The following is a 21,298-nucleotide window of genomic DNA, read 5'->3' on the forward strand; positions in this document are numbered from 1 at the left end:
CACTGTTGATGCCTGCAATGTTTTACTTAGAATTAAGTCTAAATTTCACGGAGGGCAAAATAAAGCAGGTAAAATGCTAGCGAATTATTTAAAAATTCGCTCTGAACGTAAGACCATTGGTCCTATCTTGGATGAATCCACCAATAATCTGGTGTCCTCTGATGAAGAAATTGCAGCGGTCTTTCAGGACTACTACCGATCTCTTTACTCAGATGATACATTCCCCTCCTCTCATAATCTTGATAAGTTTTTTTCTGGACTTCCCGCTCCCCCATCTCTGAATGCTGAGTTTTCTGCCTTAGAGGCGGATATTACCCTTCAAGAGATTATTACCGCCCTTCAAGCTTTAAAAAAATCAAAAGCCCCCGGCCCGGACGGATTACCGGTGGAGTTTTACTGTACTTTCAAATCTTTGTTTGCCCCTAAATTATTGCAGCTGTTTAATTCCTTCATTGCTGATGCGAAAGCATCAGGCTCCTTTATGGATGCCCTGATCGTCATTATCCCTAAGCCTGACAAGGACCATCCTTTATGTAAAAATTTTCGCCCAATCTCCCTTATCAATTACGACTGCAAGATCTTCGCTAAGATTATTGCATCCCGACTTGATTCTATCATACCCCTTCTGATCAAGACGGACCAGGTGGGTTTTGTCAAAGGTAGACTGGCTTCCGATAATGCTAGAATGTTCATGAATATCTTATCCCATGGTAAAAATTATAAAAATCCTCTGGCTGCTTTGTCTCTGGACGCTGAAAAAGCATTTGATCGTATAAATTGGCAGTATATGTTTCATACCTTACAATGGTTTGGTTTTGGCCCTAATTTTATTTCCTTTATCAAATTGTTATACTCATGTCCGAGGGCAAGTATTTTTGTTAATAACCAATTTTCTCAATTTTTTCCCCTATCCAGAGGCACCAGGCAAGGTTGTCCTCTTTACCCATTACTTTTTATTCTGTGTTTGGAACCCTTCCTTGAGCGTATTCGAACCAATCCCAATATTAAAGGTTTTGTCTCTGCTTCTGTTGAAACTAAAGTATCTGCCTATGCTGATGATATATTGGTATACATGTCCAATCCCAGTGAATCCCTTCCCCCCTTTTTAGAAGAAGTCCATCTTTACTCTTCCATTTCTGGGTACAAACTCAATCTAACCAAAACGGAGGTTCTTCCTTTAAATTCGATTTGTTATCAATTCATGTTTGCGGATACAGCCTTTGCATGGTGTCCCTCCAAGATTAAATACCTTGGCATTTGGTTTGCTTCCAATATTGCGGACACTATTAAATTTACCTTTAACGCACTAATGAATAAGTTGAAATCCCTTCTTCTCGTGTGGTCCCCCTTATTTTTGTCATGGTGGGGTCGACTAGATACTATTAAGATGATGGTCACTCCTCATATTCTTTATACGGTTTCTATGCTCCCTGTCAAAATCCCTAACACGTTTTTCTCCCAATTAAACTCTTTATGTATTAAATTTTTATGGAACAATAAACGCCCCCGCATAGCCTTAAACAAACTTATTTGCCCCAAGGAAGAGGGGGGTGTGCGTTTCCCTAATTTTAAAATATACCACTCTGCTTTTTTGATTAAACAATCTTTCTCATTGGCCTTCGACTTTGGGGATACGCCTATGCCTCGTTGGATTATCTTTGAGCGATCGCTTCTAAAAGAATTCCAGTTTCAGCATGTTACTTTTATGTCCAACTGCACCTTTTTGTCTAAACACCCTGTATTAAAATACTCCCGTGAATTGCTGTGCAATACATTTCTTAAGGACCTATCTCCTATCCAATGTTTTTTAACCTCTACCCTGTGGTATAACAAATTTCTCAAATACAAAGGCAGATCTTTCTATTACAAATACTGGAAGGAAAAGGAGATCATTTTTGTTCATCAGTTTTTGAATGGGTTCTCTATCATCTCCTTCCAGGAATTACAAACACGATATCAGCTACCTGACTCCTTCCACAAGGAATACCTTATTATCTCTAATGCTATACAAATTCAATTGGCTACCTACTCTCTCCCATCAGTCCCACCTTCTTTAACACCCTCTTCACCATTGTACCCTCTATTCCCGGCGCATAAACTCAAAGCTGCCACTGTCTATAAGTTATTGTTATCTAAGGTCAATGTTCGTTCTAAAACCACCATTGAAAATGCATGGGAAATGGACTTATCCTTTTCTCTTCCTATTGAAAGTTGGGACAAACTATGGTCGAAATTATTTAAAATTTCGGCTGCAGCCAGGATAACCCAATCTCTGTTTTTTCTGTATCATAGAGCCATTATTACTCCTGTTACTATTTGTAAATTTTCCCCCACATCCTCTCCCCTTTGCTGGTCCTGCTCTACCGAAACTGGTACATTAGTCCATCAGTTATATGAATGTGCATCTGTTCTATCTTTTTGGGATTCAATTTGGAATGTATGCATGTCAGTTTTCAACTTTAATGCAACCTTATCTTTTGTAAATATCTTTTTAGGCTCTTTAGCTCCTGATATGGAAACTGTTTTACCTAGTTCTAGGTTATTTGACCTTTTTATTGCATTAGCTTTTAAAGTGATCCTGTCTGCATGGAAAGATAATTCTAAACTGTCGTCAATTACTTGGTGGAATTTTATTTGTGACGAACATAGGATTGCTTCAGTTTCCTCCTCTTCTGTCCCCCAAAAAATCAAAACAGATCTTCTTTGGCTTCCTTTTACTGTTTATCTCTCCTCGCACCCTCCCTTGCGGTAATTCTTCTTCTTTTTATTCTCTTCTCTCTCTGGTTTTCTCTCTTCTCTTCCCTCCTCACCTCTTTGGTCTTTCCTCTCTTCCTCCCTTCTTTTCCTCCTATCCCATTCTCCAGTGCCATTTTCCTTAATTTACCCTATTATTGATCCTTTTTTCCTTTTGTTGACCTATCATTATAAACCAACTTCGTTTATATAATATCTCTTTTGGCGCTATATTGTAATAATTGTTTTATTGTATCATTTGTTTTTTCTTTTTCTTTTTCTCTGAAAAATTCAATAAAAACTTCTTAAACAAAAAAAAAAAAATGAATGTGGGATTGGAGGCACACTCTGAGCAGAAAAGCACCATAAGCTGCTATGGTGCAACTCAAGATGGTGAATAGAACCTTTAATATGATGATGCTCTTCTTTTGCTAGTTTTTTCGAGTCACCTTTTATTGTAAGTAGCTGATACAGCATTTTTTGCAGCTCTTCAGTTTATGGTTATCATGTGAGAACACTGTTTTCATCATATTTATTATTCTACAAATGTATTTTTAAATGCACTGATGTGGTGTTTGCATGAAATGCAAGATGGCACATCATGGAATGTTTAAACTGAGCATCGCGTAGGATATGTGATATTTGGCACCCAGAGGAGTAGGACACGTAGATCCTATAAGAAGTAAAGACTCTCTAGCAAGGGCCGTCCATACTCTGAGTTTAAACTTTACTTTTTGTGAAATGGTTTATGAAAAACAACACGGCTGCTCCAGGTGAGGCTCGAACTCACAACCTCGGCATGGCTCAGTGCAAGTACTGCTGTATAAGTACCGCACGCTAACCGATTGCGCCACTGGAGCTCTCTCTTTTCACATCTCCCCAGGTGAGCCATCTACAGCTGACCAAGTAGATGACAGACACTGCTCCATCATTCACTGTGCAAGATCGACTCACATGCTAGCATGTTATCATGACTATTAAAAATACAGTCCAAACGGAATAGATTCTATAATTGTCCTGTAACATATGCTCTGTCTATTCAAAACCCCATAGAATTATATCTTGACAGTTCTGACAAAGTCTAGGGGAATCTTATGAATATTTGTAATTAGCACATAGTAAGAATTTCCCAAAAATGAAATGTAGGTCCCTAATTGGGGGAAGACGTGGAATGTGAGATCTTGCCTCAGCTGTTTTTTTTCTTTTTTAGGTACAGTATATTGACACTTCAGTACCTTTTGTGAAGCAAGGTTTCAGATGGGGCTGTAGGGCAGACGAGGTGGCCGAGTGGTTAAGGCGATGGACTGCTAATCCATTGTGCTCTGCACGCGTGGGTTCGAATCCCACCTTCGTCGGAAAGCCATCAGAGTCTCTTTTGATGGCCAGCATTTCTTGTAGTATAATTACACTCTCTTTCAAGACAGAGCCAGGATCCGCTAGATGGGATCATCTGACTGTTCCATTTTAACAAATATGTCAAATAAAGTGAAGTATTTTGTGCGTAATAGAAATTAGATCTTTCATGGAGTTTCCAGAGGATTGCCTTTCACTCACTCCTGGCTTATTAACCAGTTTGGATAAATAGATTGATAAGAAAGCAGCTCTTACTCCTAAAGTTTAGGCCGTCTCAAATGAATGACTGTTAACATATGTCTGCCCCACAGAGACAGATCACTTCTAATAAGTGGGTTCTCTATATGTCACTGATTGCAGACATACTAACTAGAGCTATCGGTATGGTCTTGAATGTGAAAACTCTTATTTTCTCATATGAAAATGTAGTTTTTCATACTTCCAAGAAAAGTGCCTTAAGCATGGTCTTCAATGTGTGCGCGCACGTGGACATTCATATGCAACTACGTTTCCATACAGAGTCTCAAAATCATAGATATATTCATACCTCAGTAAGAATACATGTTGCAATTTACATCCTGCGTGCAGACTGGCCTTGTAGCTCAGTGGCAGAGCACTGGTCTTGTAAACCAGGGGTCATGAGTTCAAGCCTCATCAGGGCCTTTTTACATGAGTCTTTCTGTATGTTGTTTTCAAGTCATTCTTCCCTGGAGTCACACCTTGCTTTAGGATTGCTTATTGCCAAGCTTCCCTTTCCTGCTTTCATATTATCAAGAAAATATCATGAAGATCATTGAATTATAAATTATTGCCTCACCCCTTCCGATCGCCTGACGAACGCCTGACAAACGCCATTCTCACCCTGCCGGGCAAAGCCAAATAAGCCTTCCATATTTACAGTTCCTTTGAAAGGCAGAGCGAGGACTAGGACCTCTGTTCCGACTGAATCTGCATCCACAGAAAAGATGTTATAAGGCCCTACAAATTTCACCAAGGAGATGTGAAATTCTTCCCCCATAAAATACTTTTTTTCCCAGATACCCCGGCTCTTAGGCAAATGAGGTTACTCCTCAAAACCCCTCCCCCACTCACCATAAATATCCTTCTCTCCTGCTGTCCATTCAAATGATACAAGGTATCTTGTACATAGAGAGAAAGGGAGAATAGGCAGACTTGTGCTTCAAAGATTTGTTGACCTTGGATGGGTGGGTTGAATGAAGAAGTGAACCTGGTTTCTGGGAAAGGAGTATCGAGATGAAGATGAGGAAAAGTGAACATGGACCACATTCATAGGTTAGAGAAATACATTTAATAGGTTGAATGGTTTTGAAAAGTGAACTTCGAGCAGTAATTGTTGTTTTTTAAATTGCAAATAAATTAAAAATGAATGTGGGATTGGAGGCACACTCTGAGCAGAAAAGCACCATAAGCTGCTATGGTGCAACTCAAGATGGTGAATAGAACCTTTAATATGATGATGCTCTTCTTTTGCTAGTTTTTTCGAGTCACCTTTTATTGTAAGTAGCTGATACAGCATTTTTTGCAGCTCTTCAGTTTATGGTTATCATGTGAGAACACTGTTTTCATCATATTTATTATTCTACAAATGTATTTTTAAATGCACTGATGTGGTGTTTGCATGAAATGCAAGATGGCACATCATGGAATGTTTAAACTGAGCATCGCGTAGGATATGTGATATTTGGCACCCAGAGGAGTAGGACACGTAGATCCTATAAGAAGTAAAGACTCTCTAGCAAGGGCCGTCCATACTCTGAGTTTAAACTTTACTTTTTGTGAAATGGTTTATGAAAAACAACACGGCTGCTCCAGGTGAGGCTCGAACTCACAACCTCGGCATGGCTCAGTGCAAGTACTGCTGTATAAGTACCGCACGCTAACCGATTGCGCCACTGGAGCTCTCTCTTTTCACATCTCCCCAGGTGAGCCATCTACAGCTGACCAAGTAGATGACAGACACTGCTCCATCATTCACTGTGCAAGATCGACTCACATGCTAGCATGTTATCATGACTATTAAAAATACAGTCCAAACGGAATAGATTCTATAATTGTCCTGTAACATATGCTCTGTCTATTCAAAACCCCATAGAATTATATCTTGACAGTTCTGACAAAGTCTAGGGGAATCTTATGAATATTTGTAATTAGCACATAGTAAGAATTTCCCAAAAATGAAATGTAGGTCCCTAATTGGGGGAAGACGTGGAATGTGAGATCTTGCCTCAGCTGTTTTTTTTCTTTTTTAGGTACAGTATATTGACACTTCAGTACCTTTTGTGAAGCAAGGTTTCAGATGGGGCTGTAGGGCAGACGAGGTGGCCGAGTGGTTAAGGCGATGGACTGCTAATCCATTGTGCTCTGCACGTGTGGGTTCGAATCCCACCTTCGTCGGAAAGCCATCAGCGTCTCTTTTGATGGCCAGCATTTCTTGTAGTATAATTACACTCTCTTTCAAGACAGAGCCAGGATCCGCTAGATGGGATCATCTGACTGTTCCATTTTAACAAATATGTCAAATAAAGTGAAGTATTTTGTGCGTAATAGAAATTAGATCTTTCATGGAGTTTCCAGAGGATTGCCTTTCACTCACTCCTGGCTTATTAACCAGTTTGGATAAATAGATTGATAAGAAAGCAGCTCTTACTCCTAAAGTTTAGGCCGTCTCAAATGAATGACTGTTAACATATGTCTGCCCCACAGAGACAGATCACTTCTAATAAGTGGGTTCTCTATATGTCACTGATTGCAGACATACTAACTAGAGCTATCGGTATGGTCTTGAATGTGAAAACTCTTATTTTCTCATATGAAAATGTAGTTTTTCATACTTCCAAGAAAAGTGCCTTAAGCATGGTCTTCAATGTGTGCGCGCACGTGGACATTCATATGCAACTACGTTTCCATACAGAGTCTCAAAATCATAGATATATTCATACCTCAGTAAGAATACATGTTGCAATTTACATCCTGCGTGCAGACTGGCCTTGTAGCTCAGTGGCAGAGCACTGGTCTTGTAAACCAGGGGTCATGAGTTCAAGCCTCATCAGGGCCTTTTTACATGAGTCTTTCTGTATGTTGTTTTCAAGTCATTCTTCCCTGGAGTCACACCTTGCTTTAGGATTGCTTATTGCCAAGCTTCCCTTTCCTGCTTTCATATTATCAAGAAAATATCATGAAGATCATTGAATTATAAATTATTGCCTCACCCCTTCCGATCGCCTGACGAACGCCTGACAAACGCCATTCTCACCCTGCCGGGCAAGCCCTGCCGGGCAAAGCCAAATAAGCCATGCATATTTACAGTTCCTTTGAAGGGCAGAGCGAGGACTAGGACCTCTGTTCCGACTGAATCTGAATCCACAGAAAGGATGTTATGAGGCCCTACAAATTTCACCAAGGAGATGTGAAATTCTTCCCCCATAAAATACTTTTTTTCCCAGATACCCCGGCTCTTAGGCAAATGAGGTTACTCCTCAAAACCCCACCCCCACTCACCATAAATATCCTTCTCTCCTGCTGTCCATTCAAATGATACAAGGTATCTTGTACATAGAGAGAAAGGGAGAATAGGCAGACTTGCTTCAAAGATTTGGTGACCTTGGATGGGTGGGTTTAATGAAGAAGTGAACCTGGTTTCTGGGAAAGGAGTATCGAGATGAAGATGAGGAAAAGTGAACATGGACCACATTCATAGGTTAGAGAAATACATTTAATAGGTTGAATGGTTTTGAAAAGTGAACTTCGAGCAGTAATTGTTGTTTTTTAAATTGCAAATAAATTAAAAATGAATGTGGGATTGGAGGCACACTCTGAGCAGAAAAGCACCATAAGCTGCTATGGTGCAACTCAAGATGGTGAATAGAACCTTTAATATGATGATGCTCTTCTTTTGCTAGTTTTTTCGAGTCACCTTTTATTGTAAGTAGCTGATACAGCATTTTTTGCAGCTCTTCAGTTTATGGTTATCATGTGAGAACACTGTTTTCATCATATTTATTATTCTACAAATGTATTTTTAAATGCACTGATGTGGGGTTTGCATGAAATGCAAGATGGCACATCATGGAATGTTTAAACTGAGCATCGCGTAGGATATGTGATATTTGGCACCCAGAGGAGTAGGACACGTAGATCCTATAAGAAGTAAAGACTCTCTAGCAAGGGCCGTCCATACTCTGAGTTTAAACTTTACTTTTTGTGAAATGGTTTATGAAAAACAACACGGCTGCTCCAGGTGAGGCTCAAACTCACAACCTCGGCATGGCTCAGTGCAAGTACTGCTGTATAAGTACCGCGCGCTAACCGATTGCGCCACTGGAGCTCTCTCTTTTCACATCTCCCCAGGTGAGCCATCTACAGCTGACCAAGTAGATGATAGACACTGCTCCATCATTCACTGTGCAAGATCGACTCACATGCTAGCATGTTATCATGACTATTAAAAATACAGTCCAAACGGAATAGATTCTATAATTGTCCTATAACATATGCTCTGTCTATTCAAAACCCCATAGAATTATATCTTGACAGTTCTGACAAAGTCTAGGGGAATCTTATGAATATTTGTAATTAGCACATAGTAAGAATTTCCCAAAAATGAAATGTAGGTCCCTAATTGGGGGAAGACGTGGAATGTGAGATCTTGCCTCAGCTGTTTTTTTTCTTTTTTAGGTACAGTATATTGACACTTCAGTACCTTTTGTGAAGCAAGGTTTCAGATGGGGCTGTAGGGCAGACGAGGTGGCCGAGTGGTTAAGGCGATGGACTGCTAATCCATTGTGCTCTGCACGCGTGGGTTCGAATCCCACCTTCGTCGGAAAGCCATCAGAGTCTCTTTTGATGGCCAGCATTTCTTGTAGTATAATTACACTCTCTTTCAAGACAGAGCCAGGATCCGCTAGATGGGATCATCTGACTGTTCCATTTTAACAAATATGTCAAATAAAGTGAAGTATTTTGTGCGTAATAGAAATTAGATCTTTCATGGAGTTTCCAGAGGATTGCCTTTCACTCACTCCTGGCTTATTAACCAGTTTGGATAAATAGATTGATAAGAAAGCAGCTCTTACTCCTAAAGTTTAGGCCGTCTCAAATGAATGACTGTTAACATATGTCTGCCCCACAGAGACAGATCACTTCTAATAAGTGGGTTCTCTATATGTCACTGATTGCAGACATACTAACTAGAGCTATCGGTATGGTCTTGAATGTGAAAACTCTTATTTTCTCATATGAATATGTAGTTTTTCATACTTCCAAGAAAAGTGCCTTAAGCATGGTCTTCAATGTGTGCGCGCACGTGGACATTCATATGCAACTACGTTTCCATACAGAGTCTCAAAATCATAGATATATTCATACCTCAGTAAGAATACATGTTGCAATTTACATCCTGCGTGCAGACTGGCCTTGTAGCTCAGTGGCAGAGCACTGGTCTTGTAAACCAGGGGTCATGAGTTCAAGCCTCATCAGGGCCTTTTTACATGAGTCTTTCTGTATGTTGTTTTCAAGTCATTCTTCCCTGGAGTCACACCTTGCTTTAGGATTGCTTATTGCCAAGCTTCCCTTTCCTGCTTTCATATTATCAAGAAAATATCATGAAGATCATTGAATTATAAATTATTGCCTCACCCCTTCCGATCGCCTGACGAACGCCTGACAAATGCCATTCTCACCCTGCCGGGCAAAGCCAAATAAGCCATGCATATTTACAGTTCCTTTGAAAGGCAGAGCGAGGACTAGGACCTCTGTTGCGACTGAATCTGAATCCACAGAAAGGATGTTGTAAGGCCCTACAAATTTCACCAAGGAGATGTGAAATTCTTCCCCCATAAAATACTTTTTTTCCCAGATACCCTGGCTCTTAGGCAAATGAGGTTACTCCTCAAAACCCCACCCCCACTCACCATAAATATCCTTCTCTCCTGCTGTCCATTCAAATGATACAAGGTATCTTGTACATAGAGAGAAAGGGAGAATAGGCAGACTTGTGCTTCAAAGATTTGGTGACCTTGGATGGGTGGGTTTAATGAAGAAGTGAACCTGGTTTCTGGGAAAGGAGTATCGAGATGAAGATGAGGAAAAGTGAACATGGACCACATTCATAGGTTAGAGAAATACATTTAATAGGTTGAATGGTTTTGAAAAGTGAACTTCGAGCAGTAATTGTTGTTTTTTAAATTGCAAATAAATTAAAAATGAATGTGGGATTGGAGGCACACTCTGAGCAGAAAAGCACCATAAGCTGCTATGGTGCAACTCAAGATGGTGAATAGAACCTTTAATATGATGATGCTCTTCTTTTGCTAGTTTTTTCGAGTCACCTTTTATTGTAAGTAGCTGATACAGCATTTTTTGCAGCTCTTCAGTTTATGGTTATCATGTGAGAAAACTGTTTTCATCATATTTATTATTCTACAAATGTATTTTTAAATGCACTGATGTGGTGTTTGCATGAAATGCAAGATGGCACATCATGTAATGTTTAAACTGAGCATCGCGTAGGATATGTGATATTTGGCACCCAGAGGAGTAGGACACGTAGATCCTATAAGAAGTAAAGACTCTCTAGCAAGGGCCGTCCATACTCTGAGTTTAAACTTTACTTTTTGTGAAATGGTTTATGAAAAACAACACGGCTGCTCCAGGTGAGGCTCGAACTCACAACCTCGGCATGGCTCAGTGCAAGTACTGCTGTATAAGTACCGCGCGCTAACCGATTGCGCCACTGGAGCTCTCTCTTTTCACATCTCCCCAGGTGAGCCATCTACAGCTGACCAAGTAGATGACAGACCCTGCTCCATCATTCACTGTGCAAGATCAACTCACATGCTAGCATGTTATCATGACTATTAAAAATACAGTCCAAACGGAATAGATTCTATAATTGTCCTATAACATATGCTCTGTCTATTCAAAACCCCATAGAATTATATCTTGACAGTTCTGACAAAGTCTAGGGGAATCTTATGAATATTTGTAATTAGCACATAGTAAGAATTTCCCAAAAATGAAATGTAGGTCCCTAATTGGGGGAAGACGAGGAATGTGAGATCTTGCCTCAGCTGTTTTTTTTCTTTTTTAGGTACAGTATATTGACACTTCAGTACCTTTTGTGAAGCAAGGTTTCAGATGGGGCTGTAGGGCAGACGAGGTGGCCGAGTGGATAAGGCGATGGACTGCTAATCCATTGTGCTCTGCACGCGTGGGTTCGAATCCCACCTTCGTCGGAAAGCCATCAGAGTCTCTTTTGATGGCCAGCATTTCTTGTAGTATAATTACACTCTCTTTCAAGACAGAGCCAGGATCCGCTAGATGGGATCATCTGACTGTTCCATTTTAACAAATATGTCAAATAAAGTGAAGTATTTTGTGCGTAATAGAAATTAGATCTTTCATGGAGTTTCCAGAGGATTGCCTTTCACTCACTCCTGGCTTATTAACCAGTTTGGATAAATAGATTGATAAGAAAGCAGCTCTTACTCCTAAAGTTTAGGCCGTCTCAAATGAATGACTGTTAACATATGTCTGCCCCACAGAGACAGATCACTTCTAATAAGTGGGTTCTCTATATGTCACTGATTGCAGACATACTAACTAGAGCTATTAGTATGGTCTTGAATGTGAAAACTCTTATTTTCTCATATGAAAATGTAGTTTTTCATACTTCCAAGAAAAGTGCCTTAAGCATGGTCTTCAATGTGTGCGCGCACGTGGTCATTCATATGCAACTACGTTTCCATACAGAGTCTCAAAATCATAGATATATTCATACCTCAGTAAGAATACATGTTGCAATTTACATCCTGCATGCAGACTGGCGTTGTAGCTCAGTGGCAGAGCACTGGTCTTGTAAACCAGGGGTCATGAGTTCAAGCCTCATCAGGGCCTTTTTACATGAGTCTTTTTGTATGTTGTTTTCAAGTCATTCTTCCCTGGAGTCACACCTTGCTTTAGGATTGCTTATTGCCAAGCTTCCCTTTCCTGCTTTCATATTATCAAGAAAATATCATGAAGATCATTGAATTATAAATTATTGCCTCACCCCTTCCGATCGCCTGACGAACGCCTGACAAACGCCATTCTCACCCTGCCGGGCAAGCCCTGCCGGGCAAAGCCAAATAAGCCATGCATATTTACAGTTCCTTTGAAGGGCAGAGCGAGGACTAGGACCTCTGTTCCGACTGAATCTGAATCCACAGAAAGGATGTTATAAGGCCCTACAAATTTCACCAAGGAGATGTGAAATTCTTCCCCCATAAAATACTTTTTTCCCAGATACCCCGGCTCTTAGGCAAATGAGGTTACTCCTCAAAACCCCACCCCCACTCACCATAAATATCCTTCTCTCCTGCTGTCCATTCAAATGATACAAGGTATCTTGTACATAGAGAGAAAGGGAGAATAGGCAGACTTGTGCTTCAAAGATTTGGTGACCTTGGATGGGTGGGTTTAATGAAGAAGTGAACCTGGTTTCTGGGAAAGGAGTATCGAGATGAAGATGAGGAAAAGTGAACATGGACCACATTCATAGGTTAGAGAAATACATTTAATAGGTTGAATGGTTTTGAAAAGTGAACTTCGAGCAGTAATTGTTGTTTTTTAAATTGCAAATAAATTAAAAATGAATGTGGGATTGGAGGCACACTCTGAGCAGAAAAGCACCATAAGCTGCTATGGTGCAACTCAAGATGGTGAATAGAACCTTTAATATGATGATGCTCTTCTTTTGCTAGTTTTTTCGAGTCACCTTTTATTGTAAGTAGCTGATACAGCATTTTTTGCAGCTCTTCAGTTTATGGTTATCATGTGAGAACACTGTTTTCATCATATTTATTATTCTACAAATGTATTTTTAAATGCACTGATGTGGTGTTTGCATGAAATGCAAGATGGCACATCATGGAATGTTTAAACTGAGCATCGCGTAGGATATGTGATATTTGGCACCCAGAGGAGTAGGACACGTAGATCCTATAAGAAGTAAAGACTCTCTAGCAAGGGCCGTCCATACTCTGAGTTTAAACTTTACTTTTTGTGAAATGGTTTATGAAAAACAACACGGCTGCTCCAGGTGAGGCTCGAACTCACAACCTCGGCATGGCTCAGTGCAAGTACTGCTGTATAAGTACCGCACGCTAACCGATTGCGCCACTGGAGCTCTCTCTTTTCACATCTCCCCAGGTGAGCCATCTACAGCTGACCAAGTAGATGACAGGCACTGCTCCATCATTCACTGTGCAAGATCGACTCACATGCTAGCATGTTATCATGACTATTAAAAATACAGTCCAAACGGAATAGATTCTATAATTGTCCTATAACATATGCTCTGTCTATTCAAAACCCCATAGAATTATATCTTGACAGTTCTGACAAAGTCTAGGGGAATCTTATGAATATTTGTAATTAGCACATAGTAAGAATTTCCCAAAAATGAAATGTAGGTCCCTAATTGGGGGAAGACGTGGAATGTGAGATCTTGCCTCTGCTGTTTTTTTTCTTTTTTAGGTACAGTATATTGACACTTCAGTACCTTTTGTGAAGCAAGGTTTCAGATGGGGCTGTAGGGCAGACGGGGTGGCTTAGTGGTTAAGGCGCTGGACTGCTAATCCATTGTGCTCTGCACGCGTGGGTTCGAATCCCACCTTCGTCGGAAAGCCATCAGAGTCTCTTTTGATGGCCAGCATTTCTTGTAGTATAATTACACTCTCTTTCAAGACAGAGCCAGGATCCGCTAGATGGGATCATCTGACTGTTCCATTTTAACAAATATGTCAAATAAAGTGAAGTATTTTGTGCGTAATAGAAATTAGATCTTTCATGGAGTTTCCAGAGGATTGCCTTTCACTCACTCCTGGCTTATTAACCAGTTTGGATAAATAGATTGATAAGAAAGCAGCTCTTACTCCTAAAGTTTAGGCCGTCTCAAATGAATGACTGTTAACATATGTCTGCCCCACAGAGACAGATCACTTCTAATAAGTGGGTTCTCTATATGTCACTGATTGCAGACATACTAACTAGAGCTATCGGTATGGTCTTGAATGTGAAAACTCTTATTTTCTCATATGAAAATGTAGTTTTTCATACTTCCAAGAAAAGTGCCTTAAGCATGGTCTTCAATGTGTGCGCGCACGTGGACATTCATATGCAACTACGTTTCCATACAGAGTCTCAAAATCATAGATATATTCATACCTCAGTAAGAATACATGTTGCAATTTACATCCTGCGTGCAGACTGGCCTTGTAGCTCAGTGGCAGAGCACTGGTCTTGTAAACCAGGGGTCATGAGTTCAAGCCTCATCAGGGCCTTTTTACATGAGTCTTTCTGTATGTTGTTTTCAAGTCATTCTTCCCTGGAGTCACACCTTGCTTTAGGATTGCTTATTGCCAAGCTTCCCTTTCCTGCTTTCATATTATCAAGAAAATATCATGAAGATCATTGAATTATAAATTATTGCCTCACCCCTTCCGATCGCCTGACGAACGCCTGACAAACGCCATTCTCACCCTGCCGGGCAAAGCCAAATAAGCCTTCCATATTTACAGTTCCTTTGAAAGGCAGAGCGAGGACTAGGACCTCTGTTCCGACTGAATCTGCATCCACAGAAAGGATGTTATAAGGCCCTACAAATTTCACCAAGGAGATGTGAAATTCTTCCCCCATAAAATACTTTTTTTCCCAGATACCCCGGCTCTTAGGCAAATGAGGTTACTCCTCAAAACCCCTCCCCCACTCACCATAAATATCCTTCTCTCCTGCTGTCCATTCAAATGATACAAGGTATCTTGTACATAGAGAGAAAGGGAGAATAGGCAGACTTGTGCTTCAAAGATTTGTTGACCTTGGATGGGTGGGTTGAATGAAGAAGTGAACCTGGTTTCTGGGAAAGGAGTATCGAGATGAAGATGAGGAAAAGTGAACATGGACCACATTCATAGGTTAGAGAAATACATTTAATAGGTTGAATGGTTTTGAAAAGTGAACTTCGAGCAGTAATTGTTGTTTTTTAAATTGCAAATAAATTAAAAATGAATGTGGGATTGGAGGCACACTCTGAGCAGAAAAGCACCATAAGCTGCTATGGTGCAACTCAAGATGGTGAATAGAACCTTTAATATGATGATGCTCTTCTTTTGCTAGTTTTTTCGAGTCACCTTTTATTGTAAGTAGCTGATACAGCATTTTTTGCAGCTCTTCAGTTTATGGTTATCATGTGAGAACACTGTTTTCATCATATTTATTATTCTACAAATGTATTTTTAAATGCACTGATGTGGTGTTTGCATGAAATGCAAGATGGCACATCATGGAATGTTTAAACTGAGCATCGCGTAGGATATGTGATATTTGGCACCCAGAGGAGTAGGACACGTAGATCCTATAAGAAGTAAAGACTCTCTAGCAAGGGCCGTCCATACTCTGAGTTTAAACTTTACTTTTTGTGAAATGGTTTATGAAAAACAACACGGCTGCTCCAGGTGAGGCTCGAACTCACAACATCGGCATGGCTCAGTGCAAGTACTGCTGTATAAGTACCGTGCGCTAACCGATTGCGCCACTGGAGCTCTCTCTTTTCACATCTCCCCAGGTGAGCCATCTACAGCTGACCAAGTAGATGACAGACACTGCTCCATCATTCACTGTGCAAGATCGACTCACATGCTAGCATGTTATTATGACTATTAAAAATACAGTCCAAACGGAATAGATTCTATAATTGTCCTATAACATATGCTCTGTCTATTCAAAACCCCATAGAATTATATCTTGACAGTTCTGACAAAGTCTAGGGGAATCTTATGAATATTTGTAATTAGCACATAGTAAGAATTTCCCAAAAATGAAATGTAGGTCCCTAATTGGGGGAAGACGTGGAATGTGAGATCTTGCCTCAGCTGTTTTTTTTCTTTTTTAGGTACAGTATATTGACACTTCAGTACCTTTTGTGAAGCAAGGTTTCAGATGGGGCTGTAGGGCAGACGAGGTGGCCGAGTGGTTAAGGCGATGGACTGCTAATCCATTGTGCTCTGCACGCGTGGGTTCGAATCCCACCTTCGTCGGAAAGCCATCAGAGTCTCTTTTGATGGCCAGCATTTCTTGTAGTATAATTACACTCTCTTTCAAGACAGAGCCAGGATCCGCTAGATGGGATCATCTGACTGTTCCATTTTAACAAATATGTCAAATAAAGTGAAGTATTTTGTGCGTAATAGAAATTAGATCTTTCATGGAGTTTCCAGAGGATTGCCTTTCACTCACTCCTGGCTTATTAACCAGTTTGGATAAATAGATTGATAAGAAAGCAGCTCTTACTCCTAAAGTTTAGGCCGTCTCAAATGAATGACTGTTAACATATGTCTGCCCCACAGAGACAGATCACTTCTAATAAGTGGGTTCTCTATATGTCACTGATTGCAGACATACTAACTAGAGCTATCAGTATGGTCTTGAATGTGAAAACTCTTATTTTCTCATATGAAAATGTAGTTTTTCATACTTCCAAGAAAAGTGCCTTAAGCATGGTCTTCAATGTGTGCGCGCACGTGTACATTCATATGCGACTACGTTTCCATACAGAGTCTCAAAATCATAGATATATTCATACCTCAGTAAGAATACATGTTGCAATTTACATCCTGCGTGCAGACTGGCCTTGTAGCTCAGTGGCAGAGCACTGGTCTTGTCAACCAGGGGTCATGAGTTCAAGCCTCATTAGGGCCTTTTTACATGAGTCTTTCTGTATGTTGTTTTCAAGTCATTCTTCCCTGGAGTCACACCTTGCTTTAGGATTGCTTATTGCCAAGCTTCCCTTTCCTGCTTTCATATTATCAAGAAAGTATCATGAAGATCATTGAATTATAAATTATTGCCTCACCCCTTCCGATCGCCTGACCAACGCCAGACCAACGCCATTCTCACCCTGCCGGGCAAAGCCAAATAAGCCATGCATATTTACAGTTCCTTTGAAAGGCAGAGCGAGGACTAGGACCTCTGTTCCGACTGAATCTGAATCCACAGAAAGGATGTTATAAGGCCCTACAAATTTCACCAAGGAGATGTGAAATTCTTCCCCCATAAAATACTTTTTTTCCCAGATACCCCGGCTCTTAGGCAAATGAGGTTACTCCTCAAAACCCCACCCCCACTCACCATAAATATCCTTCTCTCCTGCTGTCCATTCAAATGATACAAGGTATCTTGTACATAGAGAGAAAGGGAGAATAGGCAGACTTGTGCTTCAAAGATTTGGTGACCTTGGATGGGTGGGTTTAATGAAGAAGTGAACCTGGTTTCTGGGAAAGGAGTATCGAGATGAAGATGAGGAAAAGTGAACATGGACCACATTCATAGGTTAGAGAAATACATTTAATAGGTTGAATGGTTTTGAAAAGTGAACTTCGAGCAGTAATTGTTGTTTTTTAAATTGCAAATAAATTAAAAATGAATGTGGGATTGGAGGCACACTCTGAGCAGAAAAGCACCATAAGCTGCTATGGTGCAACTCAAGATGGTGAATAGAACCTTTAATATGATGATGCTCTTCTTTTGCTAGTTTTTTCGAGTCACCTTTTATTGTAAGTAGCTGATACAGCATTTTTTGCAGCTCTTCAGTTTATGGTTATCATGTGAGAACACTGTTTTCATCATATTTATTATTTAACAAATGTATTTTTAAATGCACTGATGTGGTGTTTGCATGAAATGCAAGATGGCACATCATGGAATGTTTAAACTGAGCATCGCGTAGGATATGTGATATTTGGCACCCAGAGGAGTAGGACACGTAGATCCTATAAGAAGTAAAGACTCTCTAGCAAGGGCCGTCCATACTCTGAGTTTAAACTTTACTTTTTGTGAAATGGTTTATGAAAAACAACACGGCTGCTCCAGGTGAGGCTCGAACTCACAACCTCGGCATGGCTCAGTGCAAGTACTGCAATATAAGTACCGCGCGCTAACCGATTGCGCCACTGGAGCTCTCTCTTTTCACATCTCCCCAGGTGAGCCATCTACAGCTGACCAAGTAGATGACAGACACTGCTCCATCATTCACTGTGCAAGATCGACTCACATGCAGGCATGTTATCATGACTATTAAAAATACAGTCCAAACGGAATAGATTCTATAATTGTCCTATACCATATGCTCTGTCTATTCAAAACCCCATAGAATTATATCTTGACAGTTCTGACAAAGTCTAGGGGAATCTTATGAATATTTGTAATTAGCACATAGTAAGAATTTCCCAAAAATGAAATGTAGGTCCCTAATTGGGGGAAGACGTGGAATGTGAGATCTTGCCTCAGCTGTTTTTTTTCTTTTTTAGGTACAGTATATTGACACTTCAGTACCTTTTGTGAAGCAAGGTTTCAGATGGGGCTGTAGGGCAGACGAGGTGGCCGAGTGGTTAAGGCGATGGACTGCTAATCCATTGTGCTCTGCACGCGTGGGTTCGAATCCCACCTTCGTCGGAAAGCCATCAGAGTCTCTTTTGATGGCCAGCATTTCTTGTAGTATAATTACACTCTCTTTCAAGACAGAGCCAGGATCCGCTAGATGGGATCATCTGACTGTTCCATTTTAACAAATATGTCAAATAAAGTGAAGTATTTTGTGCGTAATAGAAATTAGATCTTTCATGGAGTTTCCAGAGGATTGCCTTTCACTCACTCCTGGCTTATTAACCAGTTTGGATAAATAGATTGATAAGAAAGCAGCTCTTACTCCTAAAGTTTAGGCCGTCTCAAATGAATGACTGTTAACATATGTCTGCCCCACAGAGACAGATCACTTCTAATAAGTGGGTTCTCTATATGTCACTGATTGCAGACATACTAACTAGAGCTATCGGTATGGTCTTGAATGCGAAAACTCTTATTTTCTCATATGAAAATGTAGTTTTTCATACTTCCAAGAAAAGTGCCTTAAGCATGGTCTTCAATGTGTGCGTGCACGTGGACATTCATATGCAACTACGTTTCCATACAGAGTCTCAAAATCATAGATATATTCATACCTCAGTAAGAATACATGTTGCAATTTACATCCTGCGTGCAGACTGGCCTTGTAGCTCAGTGGCAGAGCACTGGTCTTGTAAACCAGGGGTCATGAGTTCAAGCCTCATCAGGGCCTTTTTACATGAGTCTTTCTGTATGTTGTTTTCAAGTCATTCTTCCCTGGAGTCACACCTTGCTTTAGGATTGCTTATTGCCAAGCTTCCCTTTCCTGCTTTCATATTATCAAGAAAATATCATGAAGATCATTGAATTATAAATTATTGCCTCACCCCTTCCGATCGCCTGACGAACGCCTGACAAACGCCATTCTCACCCTGCCGGGCAAAGCCAAATAAGCCTTCCATATTTACAGTTCCTTTGAAAGGCAGAGCGAGGACTAGGACCTCTGTTCCGACTGAATCTGCATCCACAGAAAAGATGTTATAAGGCCCTACAAATTTCACCAAGGAGATGTGAAATTCTTCCCCCATAAAATACTTTTTTTCCCAGATACCCCGGCTCTTAGGCAAATGAGGTTACTCCTCAAAACCCCTCCCCCACTCACCATAAATATCCTTCTCTCCTGCTGTCCATTCAAATGATACAAGGTATCTTGTACATAGAGAGAAAGGGAGAATAGGCAGACTTGTGCTTCAAAGATTTGGTGACCTTGGATGGGTGGGTTGAATGAAGAAGTGAACCTGGTTTCTGGGAAAGGAGTATCGAGATGAAGATGAGGAAAAGTGAACATGGACCACATTCATAGGTTAGAGAAATACATTTAATAGGTTGAATGGTTTTGAAAAGTGAACTTCGAGCAGTAATTGTTGTTTTTTAAATTGCAAATAAATTAAAAATGAATGTGGGATTGGAGGCACACTCTGAGCAGAAAAGCACCATAAGCTGCTATGGTGCAACTCAAGATGGTGAATAGAACCTTTAATATGATGATGCTCTTCTTTTGCTAGTTTTTTCGAGTCACCTTTTATTGTAAGTAGCTGATACAGCATTTTTTGCAGCTCTTCAGTTTATGGTTATCATGTGAGAACACTGTTTTCATCATATTTATTATTCTACAAATGTATTTTTAAATGCACTGATGTGGTGTTTGCATGAAATGCAAGATGGCACATCATGGAATGTTTAAACTGAGCATCGCGTAGGATATGTGATATTTGGCACCCAGAGGAGTAGGACACGTAGATCCTATAAGAAGTAAAGACTCTCTAGCAAGGGCCGTCCATACTCTGAGTTTAAACTTTACTTTTTGTGAAATGGTTTATGAAAAACAACACGGCTGCTCCAGGTGAGGCTCGAACTCACAACCTCGGCATGGCTCAGTGCAAGTACTGCTGTATAAGTACCGCGCGCTAACCGATTGCGCCACTGGAGCTCTCTCTTTTCACATCTCCCCAGGTGAGCCATCTACAGCTGACCAAGTAGATGACAGACACTGCTCCATCATTCACTGTGCAAGATCGACTCACATGCTAGCATGTTATCATGACTATTAAAAATACAGTCCAAACGGAATAGATTCTATAATTGTCCTATAACATATGCTCTGTCTATTCAAAACCCCATAGAATTATATCTTGACAGTTCTGACAAAGTCTAGGGGAATCTTATGAATATTTGTAATTAGCACATAGTAAGAATTTCCCAAAAATGAAATGTAGGTCCCTAATTGGGGGAAGACGTGGAATGTGAGATCTTGCCTCAGCTGTTTTTTTTCTTTTTTAGGTACAGTATATTGACACTTCAGTACCTTTTGTGAAGCAAGGTTTCAGATGGGGCTGTAGCGCAGACGAGGTGGCCGAGTGGTTAAGGCGATGGACTGCTAATCCATTGTGCTCTGCACACGTGGGTTCGAATCCCACCTTCGTCGGAAAGCCATCAGAGTCTCTTTTGATGGCCAGCATTTCTTGTAGTATAATTACACTCTCTTTCAAGACAGAGCCAGGATCCGCTAGATGGGATCATCTGACTGTTCCATTTTAACAAATATGTCAAATAAAGTGAAGTATTTTGTGCGTAATAGAAATTAGATCTTTCATGGAGTTTCCAGAGGATTGCCTTTCACTCACTCCTGGCTTATTAACCAGTTTGGATAAATAGATTGATAAGAAACCAGCTCTTACTCCTAAAGTTTAGGCCGTCTCAAATGAATGACTGTTAACAT

At 40.4% G+C, this 21,298-nt stretch overlaps 19 non-coding genes across 19 annotated transcripts; 11 read left to right on the forward strand and 8 right to left on the reverse strand.

Annotated features, from left to right (window-relative positions):
• Positions 1-3,498: 3,498 nt before the first annotated feature.
• TRNAI-UAU (transfer RNA isoleucine (anticodon UAU)) lies at positions 3,499-3,593 on the reverse strand. The gene is made up of 2 exons: positions 3,556-3,593; positions 3,499-3,534 (listed from the first exon to the last, which is right to left on the reverse strand). It is a non-coding gene; the product is annotated as a tRNA-Ile (tRNA).
• Positions 3,594-4,006: 413 nt separating this feature from the next.
• Positions 4,007-4,088, forward strand: TRNAS-GCU (transfer RNA serine (anticodon GCU)). Its single transcript has one exon. It is a non-coding gene; the product is annotated as a tRNA-Ser (tRNA).
• A 589-nt stretch (positions 4,089-4,677) lies between these two features.
• TRNAT-UGU (transfer RNA threonine (anticodon UGU)) lies at positions 4,678-4,749 on the forward strand. Its single transcript has one exon. It is a non-coding gene; the product is annotated as a tRNA-Thr (tRNA).
• Positions 4,750-5,911: 1,162 nt separating this feature from the next.
• TRNAI-UAU (transfer RNA isoleucine (anticodon UAU)) lies at positions 5,912-6,006 on the reverse strand. Its single transcript has 2 exons — positions 5,969-6,006; positions 5,912-5,947 (listed from the first exon to the last, which is right to left on the reverse strand). It is a non-coding gene; the product is annotated as a tRNA-Ile (tRNA).
• Positions 6,007-6,419: 413 nt separating this feature from the next.
• On the forward strand, positions 6,420-6,501 carry TRNAS-GCU (transfer RNA serine (anticodon GCU)). Its single transcript has one exon. It is a non-coding gene; the product is annotated as a tRNA-Ser (tRNA).
• A 589-nt stretch (positions 6,502-7,090) lies between these two features.
• On the forward strand, positions 7,091-7,162 carry TRNAT-UGU (transfer RNA threonine (anticodon UGU)). Its single transcript has one exon. It is a non-coding gene; the product is annotated as a tRNA-Thr (tRNA).
• Positions 7,163-8,336: 1,174 nt separating this feature from the next.
• On the reverse strand, positions 8,337-8,431 carry TRNAI-UAU (transfer RNA isoleucine (anticodon UAU)). The gene is made up of 2 exons: positions 8,394-8,431; positions 8,337-8,372 (listed from the first exon to the last, which is right to left on the reverse strand). It is a non-coding gene; the product is annotated as a tRNA-Ile (tRNA).
• A 413-nt stretch (positions 8,432-8,844) lies between these two features.
• Positions 8,845-8,926, forward strand: TRNAS-GCU (transfer RNA serine (anticodon GCU)). Its single transcript has one exon. It is a non-coding gene; the product is annotated as a tRNA-Ser (tRNA).
• A 589-nt stretch (positions 8,927-9,515) lies between these two features.
• On the forward strand, positions 9,516-9,587 carry TRNAT-UGU (transfer RNA threonine (anticodon UGU)). The gene has a single exon. It is a non-coding gene; the product is annotated as a tRNA-Thr (tRNA).
• A 1,162-nt stretch (positions 9,588-10,749) lies between these two features.
• Positions 10,750-10,844, reverse strand: TRNAI-UAU (transfer RNA isoleucine (anticodon UAU)). Its single transcript has 2 exons — positions 10,807-10,844; positions 10,750-10,785 (listed from the first exon to the last, which is right to left on the reverse strand). It is a non-coding gene; the product is annotated as a tRNA-Ile (tRNA).
• Positions 10,845-13,175: 2,331 nt separating this feature from the next.
• Positions 13,176-13,270, reverse strand: TRNAI-UAU (transfer RNA isoleucine (anticodon UAU)). The gene is made up of 2 exons: positions 13,233-13,270; positions 13,176-13,211 (listed from the first exon to the last, which is right to left on the reverse strand). It is a non-coding gene; the product is annotated as a tRNA-Ile (tRNA).
• A 1,084-nt stretch (positions 13,271-14,354) lies between these two features.
• Positions 14,355-14,426, forward strand: TRNAT-UGU (transfer RNA threonine (anticodon UGU)). The gene has a single exon. It is a non-coding gene; the product is annotated as a tRNA-Thr (tRNA).
• Positions 14,427-15,588: 1,162 nt separating this feature from the next.
• Positions 15,589-15,683, reverse strand: TRNAI-UAU (transfer RNA isoleucine (anticodon UAU)). Its single transcript has 2 exons — positions 15,646-15,683; positions 15,589-15,624 (listed from the first exon to the last, which is right to left on the reverse strand). It is a non-coding gene; the product is annotated as a tRNA-Ile (tRNA).
• Positions 15,684-16,096: 413 nt separating this feature from the next.
• Positions 16,097-16,178, forward strand: TRNAS-GCU (transfer RNA serine (anticodon GCU)). The gene has a single exon. It is a non-coding gene; the product is annotated as a tRNA-Ser (tRNA).
• Positions 16,179-18,001: 1,823 nt separating this feature from the next.
• On the reverse strand, positions 18,002-18,096 carry TRNAI-UAU (transfer RNA isoleucine (anticodon UAU)). The gene is made up of 2 exons: positions 18,059-18,096; positions 18,002-18,037 (listed from the first exon to the last, which is right to left on the reverse strand). It is a non-coding gene; the product is annotated as a tRNA-Ile (tRNA).
• A 413-nt stretch (positions 18,097-18,509) lies between these two features.
• On the forward strand, positions 18,510-18,591 carry TRNAS-GCU (transfer RNA serine (anticodon GCU)). The gene has a single exon. It is a non-coding gene; the product is annotated as a tRNA-Ser (tRNA).
• Positions 18,592-19,180: 589 nt separating this feature from the next.
• TRNAT-UGU (transfer RNA threonine (anticodon UGU)) lies at positions 19,181-19,252 on the forward strand. Its single transcript has one exon. It is a non-coding gene; the product is annotated as a tRNA-Thr (tRNA).
• Positions 19,253-20,414: 1,162 nt separating this feature from the next.
• TRNAI-UAU (transfer RNA isoleucine (anticodon UAU)) lies at positions 20,415-20,509 on the reverse strand. Its single transcript has 2 exons — positions 20,472-20,509; positions 20,415-20,450 (listed from the first exon to the last, which is right to left on the reverse strand). It is a non-coding gene; the product is annotated as a tRNA-Ile (tRNA).
• Positions 20,510-20,922: 413 nt separating this feature from the next.
• On the forward strand, positions 20,923-21,004 carry TRNAS-GCU (transfer RNA serine (anticodon GCU)). Its single transcript has one exon. It is a non-coding gene; the product is annotated as a tRNA-Ser (tRNA).
• Positions 21,005-21,298: the final 294 nt, after the last annotated feature.

The sequence above is a fragment of the Triturus cristatus genome, chromosome 12 (assembly GCF_964204655.1).
Source record: "Triturus cristatus chromosome 12, aTriCri1.1, whole genome shotgun sequence".
NCBI classification, from domain to species: domain Eukaryota; kingdom Metazoa; phylum Chordata; class Amphibia; order Caudata; family Salamandridae; genus Triturus; species Triturus cristatus.